At 43.1% G+C, this 8,692-nt stretch overlaps 1 protein-coding gene across 2 annotated transcripts in view; it reads right to left on the bottom strand.

Annotated features, from left to right (window-relative positions):
• The window catches only part of Fam107b (family with sequence similarity 107 member B), a 225,667-nt gene that overhangs the window by 72,297 nt on the left and 144,678 nt on the right, over window positions 1-8,692 (bottom strand). The gene's annotated exons all lie outside the window — the stretch shown is intronic.

The raw sequence follows: 8,692 nt of genomic DNA, 5'->3' as shown, positions 1-8,692 counted from the left end.
TAGGGAAAAACTGCTTAAACGTAGAATTGATAGAACAAGGGAAATGCACTAATATATAATTAGATCACTATGTAGAAAAGCGCATGATAATTAATTCCATTCAATAATAATAAAGTAGCAAATAGTCTAAGAATACCTCATACCAAAATGCATTTCTGTTGAACACAATATTTAACACACAACTCCAACATGCAAGCTGTAACTAATGATACAGATATGTGTTTTAATTTGGTGCCATTCTGTGTTTTAATTTGGTACCATTCTGACTAAGAAAATCACCCCACAAAAGGATCACTGTATGGCCCCATAATTTCTGTGCAGTAAATACCAAAATAAAAACTCAGGATAACTACTCTCCCAAAGTCCACAACTTAAGATGTATCTGCTAAGTGCATTATTCCAAGTGGGACTCCCAGCCCTCTCTGCAGCTAGGATGTACCAGCTCTAAATCTATCACTACAGGAATGGAGAAGAGGCCAAGGAGCAGCTCTACAGAGGCCAGGCCCCAGACTATTCTCAGCTCCTACCTTCCTCAAGCCTTTTAAGTCTTCTAGGCATTAGCTTCTTCATTTGTAAAAGACTAATCACAGTACTCCCTCACAGAATCACTTGAAAGACCATAAAAGATAATGAATGGAAGCAAAATCTAGCATTAATAAATGCTCACTAAATGCTGTTATTTTTTTCATCACCTCAAGAATCCTAGTAGATGTTTTTCTCAACCCAAAACAGAGTATCTCCTTCTGAGAAAGGACAAAGATAGGTAGTAAAAACTTATGTTTTACGTAGCAGAGGATAAACCTCAAAAACATCATATAAGTAAACAAAGCTGGGCACAAAGGGTCAGAGTGTATGATTCCATTAGTATGAAATTTCTAGAAAAGGCAAAACTCTAGAGAGAGAAAACGAATTGCCTAAAGCTGAGGATGGGAACAGAAACTGACCGGGAAATCTAAAACTGTATTAGGGAGATGACTGCCCAGCCTTCCAAATGTACTCAAAATTATGGACCTGTACACTAATAATGAGTGAGTTGAATGGAATATAAATTGCATCTTAATAAAGGCATACTTTTTTTAAAATAGATGTATTTCCAAAGCATTTGTACAAACAAATCATATGAATCCAGCATCATAAATTCAGACATTTACAGAGTAGAGCTGAACTGGGATGACAATGTAGGGCTTGGGCCAAAGTCACTCCTAACCTTGACTCAGCTTCGTCCTACACAAACCTGATACCTGGCAAGCTCAAGATCCTGAATTCAATTCCCAGAACAACAACAACAACAACAACAACAACAAAAATACATCAAGCATCTAAATACTTCCCTACCTCCATTCATTTATTAGAACATCCCCTAGATGCAGCAGTAGTTCCCCCTTTAGTCTCCCTGCTTCCACACTGGTCCCTTGCAACCATTACCCAGAAGAACAATATAAAACACAAGGTCAATTTCTTCCATTCCCTGCTTAGAATCCATGCCTTCCTCAGTGGTGCCCAGTTCAGACCCCATCTTCTGTTTCCCTGATGCCCTGCCGACCTGGTTCTACCCACACTAGCCTCTGGCCCCCCCTTTAACAGCAAGCTTCTGCTACTACAGATAGACTGGGGCGAGGCTCACCAGTTTCCTTCCTTCAGATCTCAAATTCTCCTCCTCAGAGGGACCTCACCCTGCTAAAAACACCACTTCCTCTCCCATCAGTCTCCTGCTCCCTAACCCCATTTAGTTCTCTTGATAGCACTGACCCCAGGAGCCACCTTATCTATCTGCGTAGTTACTATCTGACACCCCACTATCACCACTATCACGTAAACTATGCAGCAAGCTTTTCTTCTGTCTGACTCACCCTCCTAGCCCCTGATTCTGAGAGTCTGGAGCACTGCCTGGCATACAGCAGCACTCATTAAATACCAACTGAAGGAAGAAGCAAATTCATCTGGCACATGGCACTCAGCACAACTCCTGCCCAGGAATGCTCAGTAACAATTATACTGCCACTCATTACATTTATTGTCTTATTATCATTTCATGTCACAGATAAAGACTACAGGAGCCCTAACAGCCCAGGTCGAAATCTATGTCTGACCAGTCATAACCTCTGAGATGCTTCCTGTTCCAGAAGCACAGGAAAAGCATAAGGATCTTGAGCGGCAGGATCCTCCAGGAAGATGTAGCTGACTTTCCTCCCCATTCTGAGCCCTGCCTCCTCTCTCCTTCTCCTACTCCTGGAGCTGGCCCACACATTACCACAAGCCTAAAGAACTCTCCGCATTAACAATTTAAAGTCACAGGTCACGGTACCCCTGATCAAGGAAAGGCCTTCATCCTACTCTCAAGACAATACTGAGGGGCCAGGGAGTTAGCTCAGTAGAATAAGTGCTAAGCACAAGGGCCTGAGTTCAATCCCCGGTTCCTCAAAAAAAAAAAAACAAAAAAAAAAAAAAAAAAAAAGACAATACTGAGAGGTATGGAGTGATTATCTCTAATTTACAGAGGAAGAAGTTAAAAGACAAATAAATGACTTGCTCAGAAATCATACACTGTAAGTCAGATGAGCTCAGATTTATGATTCTAACAATTTAAAAGTCTTGGCCTCCCTCTTTCCAATACATTAAACTATTCTATACAACAACTAAGAAAAAAGAAAAGAACTTTGAATATAGTTTACCTACTTCAAATGACATCAAGTCATATAGAAAAGATTATAAAGTCCCCTTACCTAGACATATCCATAGCAACATTTCTAACTTGTCCAGACATGGGAATTTCAACGTATCCATAATAGATATTCATAAACAACTTCTGATTATGTATATTGTAGGTTTTTATAGTATGAGTTTTCTAAGCTCATTAGCATCCATCAGGCCCAGATGCTTTAAAAACCAGGATTGGGACTGGGGATTTGGTTCAGCGGTAGAATGCTTACCTAGCAAGCTGGAAGGCGTGGGTTCAGTCCTCGGCACCAAAAACAAAAAGCAAACCTCCCCTAAAAACCTGGATGAAAAGCTAACTCTTGAGAAATCAGGACATATTTCACATGTTACTATCAACACAACAGTACCACACCCTCTGGCCTGCACTTTTATTATGACACCTTAGGAAGATGCCAAAACTTAGGCCCAAAAATAGAATAAAAGAGGAAATGTCTGATAGCAAAACCATGCTCTCTTTAAAACCATCCTGGGCTGGGGCTGTAGCCCGGGGATAGAGTGCTTACCTAAAACCCTCCTGAAGGCAGAAAGAGAGATGCAGAGCCAGGTAAAGAGGGCAACAGTCTCCTCCCCAAGTTTTTCATGTCAATATCTTGAGAATAGTGCAGTGCTCTACTAAAAACCTGAATTAAAAGGTTGTGGGTGAAACATCTATTAAAGTCTTTCCCCTTTTTTTAATCAGGCCATTGGGATTTTCACTATGGAGTTGTGGAAGCTCCTTACATATTCTAGCAATTAACCCCCTCTGGATACACAGGTTGCAAGTCTCTCACTCTATGACTGCCTGTCCACGCTGCTGTCTACTTCCTTGGCTGGGCAAAGGCTTTGAAAACCCATGCAGTCCCATGTGTTTACTTTTGCATCTGCTGCTCATGTTCTTAGCATCTTATCCATGAAACCACACTGAGACCAATATGATGTAGACCTGCCATATTTTCCTCTGGTGTTGTACAAACACCTAAACAGCCATCAACAGAAGAACTGGTAGAGAAAACATAGCACACACACACACCTGGAGGGAAACTAAGTTTCAGCCTTAGAAAGAAGCCAGCCCTGCAGTACACAGCAACAGAGATGGTCTTTGAGGACATTCTGCAGTGGGAACTGAGCCATACAAATGGTCAATAGGGTACAGCTCTGATCACATGAAGCACCTACACAGTGACAGCAGACTCCAAAGCAGAATGGAGACTGTCAGGAGCCAAGTGGACAAGGGGAGAGAGTTACCCATTAAGGGGCATAAAGCTTCAGTCAAGCAGCACACATCATCTCTACATGTCTACTGCTCAGTAGTGAACCTGAAGCACAACAATAATACACATAAAAATTGTATTTAACAATACCATATACAGTCAGCCACAGTGCCACACACCTATAATCTCAACACTCTGGAAGGCTAATGCAAGAGAATTGCATGTTTGAGTTCAGGATGGAAAACTCAGCAACTTGGTGAGACTAACATAAAAAGTCAAAATAAGAAAAGTTAAAGACTGGGCATGGTGGTGCATGCCTGTAATCTCAGCACTCAGGAGGGTGAGAAAAGAGGATCTCTATGAGTTCAAGGCCAGCCTGAACTGTATAGTGAGACCCTGACTCAAAAAAAAATAATAATAATAATAATAATTAATTAATTAATTAAGAGCCAGGGAGATAGCTCAATGGCATAAGCATCTGCCTGGCAAGCGCGAGGTTCTGAGTTTGATCCCAGGGTACCAAATATATATATACAAAAGAGCTGGAGATGAAATCCCATATACCACCAAATAAATAAATAAATAAATAAATAAATAAATAAATAAACGACGCATGGATCCCAAGCTCACCTACCAACTCTCAGGGACCACAGACGAAGGCCTCAGAAACCTACAACTGTTTGTACTGTGCCATGTGTGCCACCAAGTTCACCTGATGAATGCAAGCACCAAGGCCACAAGGATTCTGGGACTTGCTGAAGGTTACAAGCTGGGTGCTGGACTCATAACTCAGATGCACCCCGCCTGAAGCCCCAAACCTTTCCCCTACACCACACGTGGAACCCTGTCCCAACCTGCATATTCCACTTCTGCTGCCCAAGGTTGTGGCTAAGCTGAGCTGTTGCCCCGGATGTCCCTGTGTAACTTACTTTGCACTGACCACAAGAAGCAGCAAAGAATGTGGAGAGGAAACCCTCTGATGCCCAGATACCTACACCCAGCCAGCAGGACAGCTGATCACAACCTGCATTCTGCCAACCCTGTTTTTAGAGGAGACATGACCACACATACTTAAGGATTCTTCCACCTACAGACTTTGGTGTCCCATGATCTCCATGGACTTATTGTCCCCCCTTATTGTCTCTATAGGAAAATAATGTAGGATATCCTAACCATCCTCTATTCCTCACTAGAAAATGAGCAGTGAGGACATTTTCAAATCACCAGTTGTGGTGTTGCATACCTGTAATCCAGTACTCTTCCAGGCTGAGGAAGGAGGACAGCAAATTTAACCCCAGCCTGGGCAATTTAGAAATGTAGTGAGAGCCCGGGTTAGAAAAAAAGGCTGGGGAAATAGCCTAAGAGGAAGAAGGAGGGTGGGTCAAACCAAGAGGTCAGCTCAAAGGTCCAGGAAGATCCCACTGCATGCTCAGAATTGATCAGCCCTGTGAATCATGTTTATTTATCTCTGTCTCTGCCCCCACACCACCCTTGACCCCAGAGGATCAGAAACCCAGAATTCCACTCTTATTACCTGTGGTTTATATCATTCTTTCTGACACAACCTTAATTCATACAGTGCTATTTTTCTTTTCCTTTTTTTTTTTTTTTCTTGAGACAGGGTCCCCAATACAGTTCAGGTTGGACTTATACTCACTATATAGCCCCAATCTGGCCTCTAACTCACAGCAATCCTTCCTGCCTCAGTCGCCCAAATGCTGGGATTATAGGTGTGTTCCACCACACGCAGCTAGTGCTTTCTATTCACAGCTTTGAACTGGAATTAAACAATTTTGTGTCATTTTTCATGATTCTTAAAATGCCTCTCTCATCTGTCCTGCCATGAGTATGAAGACCCCATCAGTCTTGGTAACTATAGTAGGCCCAGTGTCTAGCACATAGGAGGCACTGAATAAACATGTGTTAAATGTAGAGTGAATGAAAAGCAAAGCTCCAGTATCACTCTTAGAATCAGTACCTGATTGATTTATCAGCACTAAATGAGAAACTGAGCCAACTCGCCAAATAAGTTTTTCTTTCATTGATTAGACACTGGAATCAACAATGTGAGGCAGATAAGGCTAATTCCTTTTCTGCACATTCCCTAAGTACTTGGGGGTGAGGAAAAGTTCAGACAAACAGGCCAAGCCCCTCTTGAACTAGAAAGGAAAAAAAGAGAAAGATGGTTTGTTTCAAGCAGGAAAAGAGAAGAAAAAAAAAAAAAAAAAGGCCAAGACTAGACAAGGGTACTACACAAGGAAATGCAGCACAGCTCTCACTCATGGAGGGTCTCGCCCAAGCTAAACATACCCCTGCTGCATGCGTGTGTACACGTGCGCACACACACAGGTGTGCATGCTTTCCCAGCCTACTGTGTGCCCTGAGAAAGACCCAAACAGGCCAGTTTCCACAGCCACTTTTTCGCTACACTTAGAATGGGCCACTGTTCCCCATGATGTCTGGGGTGTTGTACTGATGCCTGAAATCTAATTCTCATTAACTCTTTTCTCAGAATACTTGCACACAGAATTCTGGAGGGAAGAAGTAGATGGGACAATAACAAGTCATACTACTGGTCATCCATGTGACAAAAAAAAAAAAAAAAAAGTCCTCTACTACTCTACCCTTCAAAGAAAATCAGTAGCAATCTTTCCCACTTCTACTTCTGACATTTTAAACAATAAAAAGCAAAAGAATGAATGAATGACAGCACCCATTCTCCTACAATTCAGGAACAAGACTAAGGCCTTGCCCAGTACTCCTTTCAAACCCAAACCAAGTCTACTTTTAACAACCATAGGAGTCAGACCAGGTGTCAGAGGCTGGCAATCACAATAGCCACAGAAAGTCCCCACCACCACGCCACTCCCACACTCTTCTGTCCTCCAGCAACAGAACTGAAGAGCAAAACTCCTACACTCTGACTTCAGGTCCAGTTTGGCTGCTTGTATCATCCAAGGTACCAAAGAAGGGTTGAAAAACAAAATGTGGAGGTTCTGGTACTTCCCACTGGAGTTTCTATTGACTTTATTTTGTAGAGAAGTACCAGAAGCCCTCAAGAACAGTCACCATTACAAACATTCCACTCTCCACATACAGGCCAAAAGGACAGGTCAACTCTTCTGTAAGTGTAGGCAGCTAAGCAATCCCAAACTGTAGGGGAAGGAACCCCAAACAGGAGGAACAGCAACAAAAAATGCACTTGATGCTGTATAGCCATTAACTTCCTTCTTGTAAATTCTTCCAACTTCAGAAAGTATTGCATCATCCTCATGATTAGGCTACTTCTAAAGGGTTGTCTTAAAGGCCTATTTTTACTTTGCATATTAAAGACTCCAAATGTCCAAAAACTTCCTAAGATGAAAATAAAAGTAGGTAAAAACAAAAGCTCTAGTGGCCACATATGTGGCTGAATGATTTCACACACACACACACACACACACACACACACAAAAGACACACACACACAAAAGACACACACTCAAAACTGCTCACCACTCCATTGGAAGTCCTTGTTTTACCTTCTCAATGCAATCTTTCAAAAGCTAGTATGTTTCCAGCTGTAAAAACCATAGTATTCTTTGCTCTACAAAAAAAGAGTTCCTTTCTACCACATATTTCTCATGAACTGCTGAACATTTCTCATGAACTGCTGTACCCTACAACTATTTTAAAAGTTGAAGGATAACTTTAAAAATGAAGTGAATCCCAAACTACTCTTGAAATCCAAAGAATATAGTCTATAAAACTTTTCGGTCAGCCCATTCTTTCAAGTAAGTGAAAATTACACTGTTTTTCTTTTATCTTCCCTCTCCCTTCTGTTAGGTGATTGCTTACAATAGTATAAGAAAATATATTCCAAAATAACTTGGTCTAAACGTGTGAAAGTGACAAGGCCTAGCTGCAGAACTATCATTATCAGACGACATATTCTAGAATGATGTAACTGATAACGGTTAAGAATCAGAATCACTGTTCCTGTCTCTCGATTTCACACAGAGACACACAAGCTGACGGTCCAATCATAAATCAAGTAAAGACGCCTTTATCTTGAGGGTAGGTTTTGGTGGTTCAGGAGTGAACATTTTCTGTATTTTTTACAAATTTTTAATAAATACATGCAATCTTATAATTAAAAGTTTTAAATCCAAAACAACTAGCATTAAGGAATCCCCTAGTCGGCACTCCAGAGAGTTTCAATTTACAGCAACGTGGACAGCTATGCCGGGCACGGAAGGGTAATCTACCGACCCCGTCAGGTGGGGACCTGCCACCTGTCTGCAAGGAAATTTCACGTCTAAGACAATCACGTCGGTGAGGGTTCAGTCCATTTTTCTGCGTGTCCCTTCAAGATCACACTCACTCGAACCCAGTAACTTCGTTCTGCTGTCAGTGCCTAAAATCTCTGCAAGAAGGTCCGGTACGGTAGGCATCTGCGCTCCAACCTCTGGACAGGATTCCTCCTCAGATCCAAGGGAATGATAGCGCCCAGGCGCGCTGCGGCTGTCCCCTGCCCGGCTGGCCCTTGGCGCGAGTGCGCGGAGGGCGCCGAGCGAGCTGGACTCCCGACCCAGCGCACCAGGACCTCCGCCGTACGGACGGCGCCGGACCTGGGCCCAAAGAGCGGCAGGATAGCAGGGGACAGGGAGAAGTTACCGGCGGGCTGGACGGGTTCCGCCGCCTCCTCCGCGGGCGACGCGCCCGCCCCAGCCTTTGTCTGTGGGCAGGGCCGGTGGGGCAAGGGCCGCGGCCGGGGCTGCAGACGGGCGGCCGCGCGGCGGGTG

This window comes from Octodon degus, unplaced genomic scaffold (assembly GCF_000260255.1).
Source record: "Octodon degus isolate 3935 unplaced genomic scaffold, OctDeg1.0 scaffold00141, whole genome shotgun sequence".
Classification (NCBI taxonomy): domain Eukaryota; kingdom Metazoa; phylum Chordata; class Mammalia; order Rodentia; family Octodontidae; genus Octodon; species Octodon degus.
This window is presented reverse-complemented; position numbering and strand designations above follow the sequence as displayed.